This window comes from Rattus norvegicus, chromosome 3, assembly GCF_021556685.1.
Source record: "Rattus norvegicus strain SHRSP/BbbUtx chromosome 3, alternate assembly SHRSP_T2T, whole genome shotgun sequence".
Lineage (NCBI taxonomy): Eukaryota > Metazoa > Chordata > Mammalia > Rodentia > Muridae > Rattus > Rattus norvegicus.
In genome coordinates, this window is record NC_141536.1 from 149,005,982 (window position 1) to 149,025,340 (window position 19,359).

A 19,359-nucleotide genomic window follows, 5' to 3' on the forward strand; every position below is an offset into this window, starting at 1 on the left:
TAGATGAAATTCACAGGTTGTATAGATTGGCAACACTGTAAGTTTTAAGAAAGCACCACTGGGGAGTTCAGAAAAGGACACACGAGATCTCTCTGCTTCTATTACGACTACATATAAATCATGTGTTCTTTCAAAGTTAAGTTTTTATTAAAGGTATGCATGGTATGACCAAGGAAGGAGGGAGACAGGAGAGAGAGGATATGGGAGAGAGGAAGAGAAGTCAACAGAGTAAAGAGGAACCTTAACCACAGTTAAACCATACTCCAGAATCCAAGCTCTCTACACTGACTGGAGACAATTTTTGTTACATTTATGTATTGTGTCTATGTGTGTTCACACACCCCAGTGCACACATCACACAGGGCATGCATGGAAGTCAGAGGACCACTTGCTGGAGTAGGTTTTTCCTTCCGCCATCCATGGCCCAGTGTCTGAACTCAGGTCATCGGGTTTGGTGGCGAGTGCCACCTGATGAGCATCTTACAACCTCAGAGGTAAATATTTCACCCCCATTTTATAGATAAAGAAACTAGGTTCAGGGAATCGCTGCTCCATTCTCCAAGACACATTTTGAGGATTCGAGATTCGGCCCCTCCATTCTGACTCTCCTGTCTGCTTCGGTCCTTTAGCCAAACACAGGCATCAATCAAACGTAGGCGGTAGCTGCATTACTCAAGAGGAAATTGAAGCCAGACCGTAAGATGCAGTCCACAAAATTCATGATTTCTTCCTCCCACCCCAGCTCCTTCTACTTGGTTCCTTTTTTCATATGGATCGGGTTTTTATTTCTGCATTTATTGCATACGCAAATTACAGATGAAAGCATCGACTACACAAGTCATTACTCAGAGTAGTGTCTCCCCAACTGCCACCGGACGAGGACCGAACAGCTTGTGGTTAATTTCCTATATAATCACTGCCTGTGACAGGGGGGCAGGGCCGTGCCTGTGCTAATATTAGGAAAGAGGAAACTGAGCAGAGAGGATCCCTGGGGTGTGGGACGAGAGGGTGGTATTGAACCAGAGTGGGGAGAAGAGAGCTGCTTAGGAAGGCAATGAGGAGGCTTGCCTCGCTTAGAGGCTTCTGGGAGGGTTGACTCCATTGGCCAAATGACAAATGGATTCCTCCCATTTGCCACGCCTCTCTGGAAGAGCTAACCCAATCCTCATCATCCTAACCTCTGCCACTTCCTGGTCAATGAAGCCACTGCCAGCGCTCAGAGCAGGGTGACTGTACACGCAGGCTGTGAACGCCGGGGTGGATACCTGCAGGATGGGCTGTGGATAGGAGGCGATCTGCCAGCCTAGGCACTAATATCAGCACACTAATAATTCAGAAAGAAAAAAGGCCATCAACCCAACTTTTGTAAACGAGAAGAGGCTGTGAACAAGCAGATGCCGGCTCGGGAAACTTAAATACAAGGAGACAAAAGAATGTTCAACCGCCATCATAGCTGAAAAGGAATTCTCAATTCAGACCATAGTGAAACACCTTTTCTTCCTTTCTTCCTTTCTTTCTTTTTTCTTTCTTTCCTTTCTTTCTTTTTCCTTCCTTCCTTCCTTTTTTCTTCCTTTCTTTTTTCCTTTCTTTCTTTCTTTTCCTTCCTTCTCCTTCCTTCCTTTCTTCCTTTCCTTTCTTTCTTTCCTTCCTTCCTTCCTTTCTTTCTTCTTCCTTCCTTTCTTTCTTCCCTTCCTTCCTTCCTTCCTTCCTTCCTTTCTTTCTTTCTTCCTAACCTCTAACCTGTAGGATTGGCCAAACTCAAAGGCGTACTGTGCTCGCCAGGGTATGAGAAAGCCAGCACTCTAAAGGTTACAGGGAGTGTAAAACGGTAGTTTGCATGGATGGCAATTCAGCACACTCCATCAAAAGTTTTCACTCGCGCGCCCGCTGACCCATAAATCCCACTGCTCCGGAATGGATTCCACAGACAGACTCGCATATATGTATGCAAAGTCGGATTACAGGGCTATTCACTGCGGCGCGGTTTATAATAACAGAAGATTGGAGACAGCCTGAATGTCCATCAAGAGGGGACTACTCAGACAAATTGCAATACATCCTTAGGATGGAAATCTTTATGGCTGTTAAAAAAGAATGAGGCAGCTCTTTATGTACGGATATGAAACAATCTCCGAGATATATTGTTACGTGAAGAAAAGCAAAGTGCAGAACATTGTGATTAGAATGTTTGTGTGTAGGGGGTGAGGGTGTACACACATAAGCATCTCTGCTTACATACACGGAGTGGCAGATCTGTGCTTCTGAAGCAGGGACAAGGTTCTGGTGGCTAGGGTCAAAGAAGGAGAGAGGTCTGTTAGTCGTTAACCCCTTTACCTATCCGTTAATGCGGTCTATGTGTATATATGTCTGTACACCACCAGCCGTTTAATTTTTTATTACGTTATATGTGTGCAGGCACAGCGTGCAATCACACACTGGAGAGGTCCGAAGACAACTTTGCAGGAGTTGGTTCTCTCCTTCCCCATGGGAGTGGCAAGAATCAAACTCAGGTCATCATGCTTGGCAGCAGGCACCTTCACCTGCTGAGCCACCTCTCCATCCCCTGATGTTTTTAACCCTCTGTTGACTGTCTTGCTCAAGAATCAAAGCTAGTCCTACCCTCAAGGCCTTGCGTATTTGACCTGAGTTCATTTCTCACTTCCTCAGCACCATCGTAAGGGTGCTCCTCTCTGGTCACAGAGATTTCTCCCTTCTCCCAGAGGCACAGTGCTCTCCAACCTCACAGCCCTCGCACCCACTGTCCTGTGTCCAAGACGCCCTGCCTACCCTTCCTTGTTTTACACCCCCTTGGTCATCCTTCAAAGGCCAGGGCCAAATGACCCCTAGAGTAAGGCCTTTCCTCACTTCCCGCAGAGAAAGCTATTCCTCCTGCTCTGTGTCTGCACAGCACCCTTAAAAGGCCTCTGACCCAGAATAACAGGATGGCACCTGGAAAAGGGCTCACCCAGTGTGTACAGCAGGCCACTTTCCCCAGATAGTGAGTGAGAAATGGTGCAGAGTCCCAGAACGTATCCAGGAATCTGCTCCAGACTTCTAGGTGGATAGCTTGAAGCATGTGGACAGTAAAGTCACTGAGCTGCTACAACCACATACCATAGATTGGAGGGCATCCCAACAGCAACAAGTTACTTCTCCAGCCAGCACTGGGCAAACTCACTGCTAAGCCTGACGCACTGAGTTTAATCCCTAGGACCCATGCAAAGGTGGAGGGAGAGAAATAGAGAAATGACTCCACAAAGATCTTGTCTCCCCTGCTACACATGTCACACCTCTCTCTCTCTCTCTCTCTCTCTCTCTCTCTCTCTCTCTCTCTCTCTCTCTCTTTCTCTCTCTCTCACACACACACACACAGAGAGACAGACAAACAGACAGACAGAGACAGAGAGAGACACAGACAGACAGAGACAGAGACAGAGACAGAGAAACACAGAGAGATAGAGATACAGAGAGAGACACACACAGAGAGACAGAAAGAATAAATACAATTTTTAAAGAGAACTAACAACACTAAATCCTGACAAGGATAGGAGTAACTGATACACACAGCTGGTGAGAGGACAGAGTAGTACGGCCAGATCAATCGTGCTTGCCAGTGTCTAGAAAATCCACCAGGGGTTTATCAAAAAGAAATAAGCACACACTTCGAGAACACAAACGACTCATACACAGATAACCCGTTGTGGCTTTACTTATAATAGTCAAACACTGGACACAGTACAAACCCCCAACAATAAGAACACGGAAGGGACAGGTTACAATAGAGTGCAATACAGCACAATAGCAAAGCAGAGAACAAATACAAAGTTACAAAAACGTAAAATATGAATGTAGAAAAAAACAAGTGATTTGTATGATTCCTTTTACACGATATTCAAGAAAAAGCAGAATTGGACTGTGGTAATGGAGGTCAGAACAACTAGACTCCCTACTGGAGCCCCAGAGTCCTCTGATTCTCCATAGTGGGTGGTGGAGGGGAGAAGAGAGAAGGTGGACTCAACTCAGTCTCCCGTGCCTATGTTTCTGTTCACAGTCCACTAATGAGAAATAGTCATGTGGTCCCACACAGATGCATGGGAGTATGGGAAATGTAGTTCCTGTCTGGGGCAGCTCTTCCTACTTTATGAAAGAGAAGGTATGAAATTTCCAGGGTGGGGGGAGGGGCAGCTAGTCACCTCTGCCTTACCTGGCCATGCCTAGTGAAGATGATGATGATGACAATGACAACGACAATAATTACAAAAGTGATGGATATTGTAATAATGACCAGTGCTGACAATAATAACAATGGTCCACCATAAGCACTTCCCCAACACAAGCGGTATGCTAAGAACTTTCCAAGCATCATACAATCCAATCTCCCATCACTCCCGTGGACTCGGAAGATCTCTTCTGTATGATCGGATCCTGCTCCATTTCCCCTGTGGTCATCTTAGCCGCTGTGGTCACCTCTCAGACCAAGGACAGACAGTGGTGGTCCCCCACCTCCAGGCCCTGAGGAAGAAACACAGAAATCACTCAAGGGAACTACGCCTGAAGTGGTAAGAAGACAGCTCCATTAGTAAAGTATTTCCGTACAAGCATGGGACCTGAGTACAGATCCCCAGAACCCCCACAAAAAGCCACACATGACCACATGCAACCAGAGTACCAGTCCTAGGAAGGCAGAGACAGGAGCATCCCTTGTTGGCCAGCCCGTCTAGCCAGACCAGTGAGCCCCAGGTTCAGTGAGAGACCCTGTCTCAAAAAACAAAATGGAGGGCAACCAAGGAAGACACCCAGTGTTGACCTCTTCTGCACAAGCACATGTACAGGCATCTGCACGCACATACTTCTGCACACATATGCACACATACACACCCAAATTCACACCAAAACATTTGAAGATGACATTATCCCTCACAGGCAGTTGCACAGTTACTATGTGACCGTTAAAATGAACAGATGGAGACTTTTGATAGGACATTTGAAGCCAGGCATAGTGATCCACGCCTGTAATCCCAGCATCCAGGAGGCTAAGGTGGGATTGCCAGGAGTTTGAGGCTAACCTGAGCTATATAGAAAGCGCCATCTCAAGAAAGAGTAATAAATAAAAGACATGCAGAGGTAGCTGAGAGGTAAGTTTCAAGATGGTGGCTCTCCTCTCCATAGGAAGTCTTGGGCTTCGGGTTCAACAGTGTTGGCTCTGCCCTTCCCAGGATGATGGGGCCTGTTCTACACCTTAGAAGCAGCTGCTCAGGCAAGCAAATGCTATTTGCTTCTCAGATGGCTTTGTTACACATAGCTTTTCTTTTCTTCCACATAGTTTTTTTTTTTTCTGAAAGCATGGGCTCTCTAGCAACTCAGGTTGATGGGTGATGTTCTGGGGACCAGGCCATTTGAACTGGAGCCCTTCTGGATCCTGGCTGCAATTCACTGACCTAAGGAGTGGGACTTAGATGTGCTAAGGGAGGCTCAGTCTGAACTAAACCTTGAACTACCAAATCGTATGAGCCTTCCAGATGCTAACATCAAACTTGGTAGAGCCTCCGTACCCCAACACTCTAGTAATCTAAACCCTAGACCCCCACTTCAGGGAGAAGGAATAGAGGTGAAATAGAAAGGAAATAATATTTCATTCATTCAGTCAACCACTGCAATATCAATCACCTAAAATGAGCCAAGCACAGCACTGGGCACCGAAGAGTAAGAAAGTGAAAGGGGAGAAAAGCCGGGAGCAACGAGGCAAGTGAAAAAAGATACTGATAATAATTGTTCAGTGTGAGCACAAGAAGAATGTAGAGGCTGAATGGTGGCTGCAGTCCTCCACCCCTCTCTGTATCAAGCCGTTACCACAGAATACTGCAGACTGCACACATGTATGCACACGCACACACAGACATTGGCCAACACTAGTGTTGCTTTCACCAATGAGATGTGAACAGTCTTCCTGAATTGTGCTTGCATAGTGAGCCTGTCCTTTTACATTTGAGCCACAACCAGGATCCTTGCGACCTGATAAACCCAGGAGAGCAGAGATGGTAAGTATACAATAGTTGAGCCACCCACGCATAGATAAAATAAGCATTTATTGCTGAATGTCACTGAGATTCTGTCCTTCTACTGTTACATAGCAATAGCACATTCCTGAGCAACGTGGAGGCTAGGAGTTAATGAATTTAGAAGGCAGTTGATAAAGACGGGGTTTAGATGATGGAGTGAGAAGAGTCATCTTCTTTGGAAATGCAACATTGTAACAGATTTAAGTCTCTTAGACACATGGGGATAGACAAGCGGGAAGGAGCAGCTTCCAGGGAGAGAGAAGAGTAGGTGCAAAGGCTCTGAGGTGAGGACCAGCAGGGAGAAGATGACATTCCAGGGACTCAGAAACCACCAAGGAGCAAAGAAAGGGTTCTGTCCAATGATGATGACCGGAGAAGTCAAGGAAAAGCTCTAAAAACAGCAGTGGTAAAAGTCTGTATTTTGCCAGGTAGTGATGGCATGTACCTTTTATCCTAGCACTCAGGAGACAGAGGCAGGTCGAGCTCTGAGTTTGAGGACAGACTGGTCTACAGAGTGAGTTCCATGATAGCCAAGGCTACACAGAGAAACCCTGTCTCGAAAACACACACACACACACACACACACACACACACACACACACACACACACACACACAAAGGGTACATTTACATTTCAAGGGTAGTAGGAAGCTAGTGATGAGTGTCAAACACAGAAGCTAAGCTTCCTGGGAAAAATTCCTTCTGGTTACTGAATGGAGGATAAATTGGAGGAGCAAAAGAGAGTTGTGGAGAAGACTACTGCATTTATCTGAAGGCTGGTGGTGGCCCAGGCTAAGGAGGTGACTGCAGAGAGAGAGAATCCTGGTACTCAGGAGGCTAAGGAAGAAAGACTGTGAGTGTGGATAGCCTGGGCTATATAGTAAGATGTTTGTTTGTTTTTAACTCTGGAAAGGTAGATCACTAGGTAAGAGTTCTTGTTGTGCAAGCATGAGGATCAGAGTTCAAATCCCAGCACCCACATGAAAGCCAAGAATAGTTATATGTATCTATCATATATATGTATCACCCCAGTTTTGGGTAGGTTCTGGGAACTCACTAGCTGCCAGCCTGACAAAATAATGAACTCCTGGTTCAGTGACAGACCCTGTCTCAGGAGAGTAAGATGTGTGATATCTTCCTCTGGCCTCTGGGCACGAGTATGTTACACACCATAGACATGCATACAATCCTGCATGCTCATGCACTTACACACACTCATCACATGCACACACACACATACACACACACTCACATACACACACACCCCACAGATATAGTTAATAGGACTTTTAAAAAAATAAGTGTGTGTGTGTGTCCATTGATTTTCAGAAAAAATACCAAGTACTATGTAGAAAAAGAATTTTAATATTTTCTAAAACCTTAATCTATATCTTGCACCACGATCAAACATTAACTCAAACCTGATCAAAGAGTGAGGTTCATCAAAATTTAAAAGCAAAGACTTCCTGCTTCAGAGAATTCTAGTAAGAAAGTGGGAAGAAAAAGAATTAGAGGTGGCTACTGGAGAAGATGAAACTGGGTGTGAAACTGTGAATACATTTCAAAAATGGAATTTTATATTTTTAGGCACAACTGGGGTCAAGCCCAAGGCATCCATCCAATAGGCAGAACCCCACCCTCACCCCAAGCTGTCCACTTTAGGCGGACACTTTAGAGTCTGTGGGCTTAACTCCACTATGTTATCAGAGAGAGAGAGAGAGAGAGAGAGAGAGAGAGAGAGAGAAATGTGAAAATGTAACATCAAAACTGTTGTTGTAGAGTTCTCCCACGACTATTGGAGAAAGTCTTTATAACATTGGGTCGGACACAGTGGTAGGGGGATGACTCACAGGGCCGGTAAGAGGGCAGGGGTAGGTAAAGAGGCTTGTTAGTAAGCCTGGCGACCTGAGTCTGACCTCTGGAATCCACGTGGTGGCAGGAGAGAGCCAGGTCCCACAGGCTGGCCTCTGACTCCACACATGAGGTATGGTAAAACTGCATATACACTCTCTCACACACAGAAACAAATAAATAGTAAACAACGAATAGCCTTTCGTTAAAAAGAAATGGTTTCTATAAGAAAAACGATTGATAAACTGGATATCATTAAAATTTACAATGTTTACTTCTTCAAAAGACACTTTAAGGAGAAAAATAAATAAATAAATAAATAAATAAATCGGGTCATACCAGGGGAAATACTTGCAAATGACATATGTGATACAGACTTTGTATTACAAGTACATAAAACCAATCCAGACTTTGTCCTAAGCGGAGAGTTTAAATTTTTTAAATAAGTAAATTGTGAACAAACACTTGCCAAATAGGCACTTGAAAAATTACCCATAATCACCTCAGAATACAGACCAAAACCATAATCAGGGCATTTGTGGTGGCACACGCCTTTAATCCCAAGACTCAGGAGGCAGAGGAAGAGCTCTAAAAGTTTGAAGCCTGGCCTGGTCTACAACTGAGTTCCAGGACAGCCAGGGCTGTTACACAGAGAAACACTGTCTTGAATGGAAAAAGAAAAAAACAAAACAAAAGTACGAAAACATAACCAGAAATGATTATGATCCTACCAGCATGACCAAAACATATGGACTCTGCATAAAATATTGCCAAGGACAGGGAGTGTCTTGACCTTGCCCATGGTGGTGGTGAGACAACCGAGCAGAAAAAAAAAGCTAGTAGATTTACTTTGTTTTTGTTGTTGAAACTCTAGCTGGCCTGGAACTCTCTATGTAGACCAGCTGGGCTCGAACTCACAGATCTGCTTGCCTCTGCCTCTGAGTGCAGGAATTAAAGGTGTTCCCCTACCACGCTCAGCTTTGCGGGTTTTTAAATATTAAACATTCACCAACAAATGATCAGGATGTTCCGCTCCTGGGGAAATCAAATTATATATCCATACAAAGACTTGTACAGCAACTTTCATAGCATCAAAAGCAGAGGAAACCAAATGTCCATCAACAGCTGAATAGGTAAATATATTGTGGTATATCCATACAGTGGAATACTATTCAACAATGTAAAAACACTTCAAAATCCTGAGTCAAATAAAAAGGGTGAGGATCAAAATAATTATGAGATAGGCTACAGGAAAAAATGCATAGTGTATAATTTCTATCAAAAGAAAACTACTTATTTTAATTTTTTACATTTATTTAGCAAAGGGAGGGGCACATAGAAGTTGGTGGACAGGGGTTGGGGATTTAGCTCAGTGGTAGAGCACTTGCCTAGCAAGCGCAAGGCCCTGGGTTCGGTCCCCAGCTCCGAAAAAAAAAAAGAAAAAAGAAAAAAAGAAGTTGGTGGACAATTTTCAGGAGTCGATGCTTTCCTTTCACTAGGTGGGTCCTGGGATCAAACTTGATTCAGCAAGCTTGGCAACAAGTCCTCTAACCCACTGAGCCATTTCACATGCCCTCAAACTATTCTTTAGTGATTGGAAGTGAGTCAGCGATTGCCTGAAGACTGAATGGAGAGGAGATCCAGGTAGGGATCGAGAAGCCTTACACAGGGTCATAAGGAAACTTTGGGAACTGATAAAATGGCTGTGATCTTTAGTGTGGTGAGGCCTAACAGACATATCCAATGTTCAAACCTTTAAATTCTTGTCAATCATACCTCGATAAGGCTGTAAAAAGTTAATAGTGCTCAGGTGTGACAGATGAGGGGAAGGGCCAGCCAGGAGTGACCCCAGCTATTGTCTGAGACATCGATGGATGGAGTGCCATTGAAAGACCCCAGCTTAGCAGCAGTAACGCCATTTTGCAAGGCTGTACTTAAGATGACTGGTTCAGGGAAAGGTTAGAACACTGAGTATACAGCGGCTGCCAAGCAGGAGATGTTTGGTTGAAGGCCTGGCAACAGGATGACTGGGGTTGAGCACCTGACAATAAGAAAAAGCCCCGGGAGAGGTCCCACACCCTGGTGGGGGGCCGAGTCAGTTGTTATGTTTCAAGAAGGTAGCTTGGAAACTTGCCCCCGGGCTGAACCCTTGGGGGGCCGAGTCAGCCGTTATGTTTCAGGAAGGTAGCTAGGAAACTTGCCCCCGGGCTAAACCCTTGCCATATTAGAATCCACCAATTATATCCCTGTAACCATGCATCTGCTTCTGTATGCTTGCTTCTGCTCCCCAAAATCCTATAAAAGCCCATCCTTGGTTCTGTGGGGCGCGCCAGTCCCCCGAGTGACTGTAGCGCCCGCAGGTGCCTGTGCCTGTGTATCCCGACAATAAACCAAATCCTCTTGCTGATTGCATCCTGTGGTGTCTCGGTCTGGTCTTTGGAGTTGGAGGGTCTCCATCTCGAGGGAAAGTTCTCCCTGAGAGCTTTTCATTTGGTGCGTTGGCCGGGAAAGGAGATCCTCCACCCAGGGACCACCGACCACCCACTGGGAGGTAAGCCGGCCGACGTCTGTCTGTCTGTCTAATTTTGTCTCGTTCTACCTTATTCTGTCTGTTCTGTGAGCGCTCAGCCAGGTCTGTTCTGTGAGCGCTCAGCCAGGTCTGTTCTGTGGGCGCTCAGCCAAGTCTGTTCTGTGAGCGCTCAGCCAGGTTCTGTGAGCACTCAGCCAGGTCTGTTCTGTGAGTGCTCAGCCAGGTTGTTTGGAATTTGGGCGGGACGAAGAAGGAGCTGACGAGCTCGGACTTCTCGCCCCGCAGCCCTGGAAGACGTTCCAAGGGTGCTAGGGGCCCGACTTTTCGGGCCCCAATCTGGGAGAGGAGAAAGATCCGGACTAACGGCACCTCTGTCTGTATTTTTGGCTTTCAGAGGGCCCCGGACCTTTGCCACTTCTATCTGAGAAAGATCCGGACTAACGGCACTCTGTCTGTATTTTTGGCTTTCAGAGGGCCCCGGACTTTTGCCACCTCTATCTGACTTTTTGCTTTCAGTTTGGTACCAAAGCCGTGCAGCACGCCTGTCTGTTGTTTGTTTGACTGTTGGTGTTGTTTGTTTTCTCTGTGTTCTAATCTTCCTTAGAACTAACATGGGACAGTCCCTAACAACGCCCCTAAGTCTCACTCTTGATCATTAGAAAGACGTCCACGACCGGGCACACAACCAGTCCGTCGAGGTTAAAAAAGGAAAATGACAGACTCTCTGCACATCCGAGTGGCCCACCTTCGGAGCCGGATGGCCAGTGAATGGCACATTTAATAAGATCATTATTTTACAGGTTAAAGATCGGGTCGTCCACGGACATCCTGACCAGGTTCCTTATATTATCACTTGGGAGAGTCTTGCCTTATACCCCCCCCCTTGGGCGGAACCCTTCGTGGACCCGAATTGGCCTCCCCTCAACCCCCAGCTTGTCCCCTCGGCCCCGCCCGGTTTGCTGGCCCCGTCTTCCTCTCTCTACCCCACTCTAATTAAATCAGAGCCTTCTAAGAAACCTGTCCTCCCGGCAGACTCAAACTCCCCTCTCATAGATCTTCTCTCTGACAGGCCCGGCTAAAACGGAGGAGGCAGAGCCGCTGGCCAGATCAGTTGCCGGGCCACAGTCTGATAAGGGTTTCTCCCCTGTCGCAGGGAGATTGCACAATAAGCGAGAGGTGATGCCAGATTTCAACCTCCCAGGCTTTCCCACCTAGACAGGGAACCGGTGGCCAGACCCAATACTGGCCGTTTTCAGCAGCTGACTAAAGATCCGGTGGCACTCACCGACCTAATAGAATCTGTTTTACTTCCAACAGCTCTTACAGGCCCTCTTAACCTCAGAAAAAAAAAAAACAAGGAGTGTTCCTAGAGGCCAGAAAGCATGTTCTGGGAGATGATGGGCATCCCACCCAGCTGCCTGAGGACCAAACTGGGATTTTAATACAGCTGAAGGTAAGGGACACCTACGCCTTTATTGCCAGTTGCTTCTAGCGGGTCTCCAAGGGGCTACACGACGCCCTACTAATTTGGCTCAGGTAAAACAGGTATTACAGGAAGCAGGGGAAACTCCCTCCGCCTTTCTAGAGAGACTTAAGGAGGCCTACCGTATGTACACTCCCTATGACCCAGATGACCCAGGACAAATGACAAGTGTCTCTATGTCCTTCATCTGGCAGGCTGCTCCAGATATCAGGACTAAGTTAAAATTTGCAGGGCTATACATTACAGGATTTACTTAAAGAAGCTGAAAAGATTTTTAATAAGAGAAAGAATTGAGTCAAATCTTGGCCGCCGTAGTACAGGGCCAAGAAAAGAAGGGAGATAGGGGGGAGCTCGAAAGGGGCTGAAGCTAGATAAAGATCAATGTGCCTATTACAAAGAAAAAGGACACTGGGCCAGAGAGTGCCCCAAGAAGCCTGGCGGACCCCGAAAGCCTCGACCACGAACCTCCCTCTTGGCTCTAGATAAAGATTAGAGAGGTCATGGCCAGGAGCCCCCCCCCCCGAGCCCAGGGTAACACTTAAAGTTGGGGGGCAGCCGGTTACTTTCCTGGTAGACACAGGAGCCCAGCATTCAGTCCTCACCCAAGCTTCAGGACAACTCAGCGACCGGATGGCCTGGGTACAAAGAGCTACTGGTGAGAAACAATACCGATGGACTACGGGCCGCCGGGTTCAGCTGGCTACCGGTAAGGTGACCCATTCCTTCTTACATGTTCTGGACTGCCCGTACCCTCTGCTGGGCCGTGACCTGCTCACCAAACTAAAAGCACAAATTCATTTTGAAGAAAGAGGGGCCCAAATAACTGGCCCCCACGGAACTCCCCTTCAAGTTCTAACCCTATGAACTGGGACAGGACAAGCCACAATCCCTAGAAATAGACACTTGGGTCACGAATTTTCCACTGGCTTGGGCAGAGACTGGTGGGATGGGGTTGGCACTCCAACAGCCCCCCTTAATTACACAGTTAAAGGCCACTACAACTCCAGTCTCCATAAAACAATACCCCCTGTCACATGAAGCTTATCAAGGTATAAGGCCTCACATTAGGAGGCTTCTAGATCAAGGCATCCTAATCCCCTGCCGGTCGCCTTGGAATACGCCTCTTCTGCCTGTTAAGAAACCCGGCACTGGAGATTATAGGCCAGTACAAGACTTGAGAAAGGTCAACAAGAGGATAGAAGATATTCATCTGACTGTTCCAAACCCTTACAATTTGCTCAGTAACTGTTCATCGATGAGAAACAGGGGTATGCTAAAGGGGTCCTAACACAAAGGTTGGGACCCTGAAAACGCCCTGTGGCCTACCTGTCTACCCTGTGGCCTCCGGCTGGCCACCGTGCCTAAAGATGGTGGCTGCTATTGCTGTCCTGATCAAGGATGCTGGAAAATTGACTTTGGGACAGCCACTCACCATCCTAACACCCCACACAGTGGAGGCCTTGGTAAAGCAGCCCCCAGACCGCTGGCTCTCTAATTCTCGCACCAAGCCTTGTTACTGGATACAGAACGGGTTCAGTTTGGGCCCGTAGTCGCCCTCAATCCTGCCACCTTGCTTCCCCTACCAGAGGAGGCAGAACAGCATGACTGCCTACAAATCCTCACAGAAGTACATGGAACCAGGCCGGACCTATCGGACCAGCCTCTTCAGAATGCTGACCACACATGGTACACAGATGGCAGCAGCTTCTTGGCAGAGGGAGAGCGAAAGGCTGGAGCTGCGGTCACTACGGAGGACAAAGTAATTTGGGCAAAAGCCCTGCCTGCTGGTACCTCCGCACAACGGGCTGAACTCATCGCCTTGACTCAGGCGCTCAAGATGGCAAAAGGTAAGAGGCTAAATATATATACAGACAGCCGCTATGCCTTTGCCACGGCACACATCCACGGGGAGATCTACCGGAGGCGGGGGCTGCTCACATCTGAGGGTAAAGATATTAAAAATAAGGCTGAAATTCTGGCCCTCTTAGAAGCCCTATTCTTGCCCAAAAGACTGAGTATTATATATTGTCCAGGACACCAGAAGGGGCACAACCCAGAGGCACGAGGAAACCGGCTGGCCGATGCCACGGCGCGAGAAGTGGCCATGAACAAACAAATCTTACCCTTAAATAGCCCAGACCAACCCACGCCCCCACCAGTGGGACAAACCAGTTGGGTTTATGCCCATGAGGACATAGAGCTCCTAGAAAAAATGGGGGCCATCTACCACCCTCAACTAAAACAGTGGGTCTACAAAGGAAAGACAGTTATGCCAATAAAAATGACTTTTGAATTGATCTCTTTTTTACACAAATTAACCCATTTGGGGTTTAAGAAGATGAAAACCTTACTAGATCGGGAAGAGATAAATCTGTGGTTTTTGAATCGGGACAAAGCGATACAAAAGGTGACTGAGAGTTGCAAAGCGTGCGCTCAGGTTAACCCGGGAAGGACCATGATTGGACAAGGAGTTCGTCCTAGGGGACACCGTCCCGGCATCCATTGGGAAATTGATTTTACTGAAATTAAACCAGGTATGTATGGATACAAGTATCTCCTAGTGTTTGTAGACACCTTCTCAGGATGGGTCGAAGCCTTCCCCACAAAGCACGAGACTACAAAAATGGTCACCAAGAAGCTCCTCGAGGAAATCTTTCCCAGGTATGGCATGCCTCAAGCGTTGGGGTCGGACAACGGGCCCGCTTTCGTCTCCCACGTAAGTCAGTTGGTGGCCAAATTGCTGGGGATTGATTGGAAATTACATTGTGCCTATAGACCCCAGAGTTCAGGTCAGGTAGAACGCATGAATAGAACAATTAAGGAGACTTTATCCAAACTTACGCTTGCAACTGGCTCAAAGGATTGGGTGACCCTCCTTCCCCTAGTTCTCTATCGGGCCCGGAATACCCCGGGCCCCCATGGTCTAACTCCTTTTGAAATAATGTATGGAGCACCACCCCCATTTGTCCATTTCTTTGATTCAAACATTGCTGAAAGTTAAAACTCCTACGTGGCTCCTCCTAGTCCTTTTGTGGCCTAGAGTCAGTGGGGGAATAAGCCCCCACCACATTTATAACATTACCTGGATAGTCACTAATCTCATGACAGGAAGGCTGGCTAATGCTACCTCCGTAAGGGGGACACTGGCCGATGCCTTCCCTCCCTTATACTTTGACCTTTGTGATGTGATAGACTACAAGTGGGAGCCTGGCACTACCCATAATTGGCATCCCTCAACCACCTACTATGGTTGCGGTCCGGCTTCCCACAGCAAAGAGATCTACGTTTGCCCTGGACACAGAGTGAGCCGGCAGTGCGGAGGGCCGGGGAGTGGGTACTGTGCCCAGTGGGGATGTGAGACTACTGGGGATGCGTATTGGAAGCCATCCTCATCTTGGGACCTGATAACTCTGAAACGAGACGGTCGGCCTCCTTACACCTTGTGTAAACGGGACGCGAAATGCAATCCCCTCGTCCTCCACTTCACCGACTCAGGTAGAAGAGCGACCTGGGACGGGCCCAAATCTTGGGGCCTGCGCTTATACGTCACAGGGACCGATCCGGTGGGTCTGTTCTCTCTAAATAGACAAGTCTCTCCCCTGGCCACTCGACCCATTGGACCCAACCCAGTTCTACCAGATCAGAAGCCTCCCTCGCTCCCGGCACAAGCCCAACCCCCGTCATTGCCTAAGGTCACCCAGGCCCCTGGTAGTACTCCCACAAGCCCCTTCTCCACAACGGGGGGCTCCACCATTTTGATCTCCCCATCGCCAGGCACCGGGGATCGATTATTCAATTTGGTGGCTGGTACATATCTGGCTCTCAACTATTCAGACCCTTTTAGGACTCAGGAGTGCTGGTTGTGTCTCGTTTCCGGTCCGCCCTATTATGAAGGGGTAGCAGTCATTGGAAATTACACCAACCTGACTGCTGCCCCAGACAGTTGTGCCAATACCCCCAGCCACAGACTAACTCTGCCCGAGGTCTCGGGACGAGGGCTCTGCTTGAAAAATGTACCCCCCACACACCAGACCCTCTACAACACCACTCAAAAGATTCCCATCGGGAACTACTTCCTGGCAGCCCCAAAAGGCACATACTGGGCCTACAATACCGGACTAACACCCTGTATCTCAGCCACAGTCCTCAACCAATCCTCTGACTATTGTGTATTAGTAGAAATTTGGCCCAAAGTCACCTACCATGAATCCGAGTATATATACTCGTTTTTTGAAAAACAGACTCGTTTTCGACGAGAGCCTGCCACCCTGACTTTAGCTTTACTCCTAGGAGGAATCACCTTGGGGGGAGTGGCCGCGGGTATAGGGACCGGGACCACTACACTCATTAAAACTGGCCATTTCCGTCAGTTACAAGCAGCCATGAATGCAGATCTTAAAGCTATAGAAGAGTCTGTGAATACATTAGAAAAGTCCTTAACATCGTTGTCTAAAGTGGTCCTCCAAAATAGACGAGGGCTAGATATGTTGTTCCTCCGCGAGGGTGGATTATGTGCTGCTCTAAAAGAAGAGTGCTGTTTCTATACAGACCATACTGAAATAATAAGAGATAATATGGCTAAGCTTCGAAAACGCCTGGCCCAAAGACAAAAACTGTTTGATTCCCAACAGGGATGGTTCGAGGGGTGGTTTAACCGATCCCCTTGGTTTGCTACCCTCCTGTCTACCCTGATGGGACCCCTACTTATTCTTCTCCTAATTCTTCTTTTTGGACCCTGCATCCTTAATAGGCTGGTACAGTTCATGAGGGATAGACTTTCAGTCATTCAGACCCTCGTACTGACGCAGCAGTACCATAGGCTGAGACAACAAGAGACAGAAATTTCTTGACCAAGTTGAGTGAAAGATTTCACTCAAAGTTAACAAAAAAATGGGGGAATGAAAGACCCCAGCTTAGCAGCAGTAACGCCATTTTGCAAGGCTGTACTTAAGATGACTGGTTCAGGGAAAGGTTAGAACACTGAGTATACAGCGGCTGCCAAGCAGGAGATGTTTGGTTGAAGGCCTGACAACAGGATGACTGGGGTTGAGCACCTGACAATAAGAAAAAGCCCCGGGAGAGGTCCCACACCCTGGTGGGGGGCCGAGTCAGTTGTTATGTTTCAAGAAGGTAGCTTGGAAACTTGCCCCCGGGCTGAACCCTTGGGGGGCCGAGTCAGCCGTTATGTTTCAGAAAGGTAGCTAGGAAACTTGCCCCCGGGCTAAACCCTTGCCATATTAGAATCCACCAATTATATCCCTGTAACCATGCATCTGCTTCTGTATGCTTGCTTCTGCTCCCCAAAATCCTATAAAAGCCCATCCTTGGTTCTGTGGGGCGCGCCAGTCCCCCGAGTGACTGTAGCGCCCACAGGTGCCTGTGCCTGTGTATCCCGACAATAAACCAAATCCTCTTGCTGATTGCATCCTGTGGTGTCTCGGTCTGGTCTTTGGAGTTGGAGGGTCTCCATCTCGAGGGAAAGTTCTCCCTGAGAGCTTTTCACCATATCCTCCCTTAAGACTGAGAAAGGGCGGAGAGGATGCTGAGAGATGGGAAGCACTAAGGAACAGAGGGTTAATAGAGGAAATTGGGCATCTCTGCAGAGGGGTGGAGATGACAGTTGTGTGTTCATCACCTAAAATGAGAGCCTGTGGTGTGAGAAGGGGAGGGGGCTGCCCAAGCAAGAAGAAGGCACAGTGTGGAGGAAGGAGCAGGAAATGGGTGTGGAGTGGTGATCTTCAGAATGCAGTGGGCCAGTGGTGGAAGGAGGAAGACCTTGAAGACAGATGGATGGATGAGTAGACAGAGCACAGTAGAGGTCACTCGAGGGGGGATTTCTTTAGGGCACCGTGGGGAGGGGAGCTGAGAGAAGAACCTGCCGGAGTTGCTAAGATAGGAAGACAGAAATCAGGAACCTTCGAAAAGGTTGCTGCTGAGACAGGAGAAATGAAGGGGTTGGCTTTAGAGCAACTAAACCTTCAAGAAGATTTCACGCAAGCACCCGGATCCCTGGATTGCACGATCTGGGGTGCATCTGGCTGCAGAGGGAACCTCTGTTTCCCCATAGGCAATGCCTGTGTGGAAGACAAGCAGACAGACAGACAGACAAGCTTGCAGGCAGCCCCAGGAGAGCAAGTGAGGGCAGAGAACAGGTTGCGATAGAAGAAAATGAGGGAAGAACAAGACCCACGACGTCTTTAGAACCTACGAGAACATCTCAAGCCCACATCTTGCCCAGGCCTGAAAAAGATGTCCCCAGAAGGACACAAGAAAAAGGGGACACACTGCTCCTGGGTGCTGGCCACTCAGATAGAGATCAGCGTCGTTACCTCCATTGGGCTTAGAAGAAACAGAGAAGCACGCAGGTTAAGGGACTTCTCCCAGGGTCATAGAGCTTTGCTCTAGTCCCTGTCTGGGGAGACTAGTGCTCTTCTTAGGGTCCTAGAATAAGGTCCCTAGAGGCCAGACTTGACCCCAGAGTGCCTGTGTGCAGAGCCTCTGAGGCAGTAGGCATGAAGGAAGGAGCACAGCTAATTGCCTGTACAAATTAACTCTAATGTGCTCGGCATCGACATACTTATCTTTCTTTAATTACATTAATCAATTAATGAAGAAGATGGCTCCTTCTTATTATGATTTCCAAGGCCCATATGTTCTTGGAGCTCCAGCTGGAGCTTGGCTCTCCTCTCTGCCCTTGGCTGAGAAGAACAGGGGACGGGGGGGACACCTGCAGACTAAACTGACATCTCCCTCCCTGTTTTCTGCACCCTGAGATTGAGGTTCAAGGGTCAAAGTGAGAAAATGGAGGTAACTGATAGGTCAAAGGTTGCACATTCAGGATCCCTTTGCCACATTGTTCACAATTATTGGACCCATTGGTAATACCCTAGAAGGTGGGTTTTCTCTGGGCTGCCCATGCATGCCACAGCCCCCATGACAAGGCTTAGGACATAGTCTGGAGATATAGTGATTGTCTACCATGGATAAGGCCCTGGGTTCCATCCTTTGCAAAAAGAAAAGTATCTGTGACATACTTGTGCTATGTCATAGCCAATTCCCATCGATCAATGTTTAAGTCAGGCCAGCAGGTTTCAGCCACCTACTGACTTCTGAAGCCCTTCCTTCCCTACAACAATCTCAAGTCCTATTGAGGGGGAAAAAAAATCACCTTTGGCCAGTCAAGGTTGACTAATGTCCTTAATCCCAGCACCCAGGAAGCAGAGACAAGCAGATATCCAGCCAGACAGTTACATCATGAAACCCTGTCTGAGAAAAATAAGTTGTTCACATTTAAAATAAAGTATGTAGCTTTGCACTCATGTGTTTGGGTTGAATATCCTTGTTCTCAAACTTTGCTGCCAATGCTGTAGTTGGTGTAGAACGCAGCCCCTGCCCGTCACTCCTGACACACACACACAAACCCCTTTAGTTAAGGG

At 47.7% G+C, this 19,359-nt stretch overlaps 1 long non-coding RNA gene across 4 annotated transcripts in view; it reads right to left on the bottom strand.

Annotated features, from left to right (window-relative positions):
• Nucleotides 1-3,693: 3,693 nt before the first annotated feature.
• The window catches only part of LOC102550999 (uncharacterized), a 62,102-nt gene continuing 46,436 nt past the window's right edge, over nucleotides 3,694-19,359 (bottom strand). For all 4 annotated transcript variants that reach the window (XR_015684764.1, XR_015684765.1, XR_015684762.1 and 1 more), the window contains one exon: nucleotides 3,694-4,512. This is a non-coding gene — a long non-coding RNA (uncharacterized LOC102550999). The remainder of the gene's footprint in view (nucleotides 4,513-19,359) is intronic.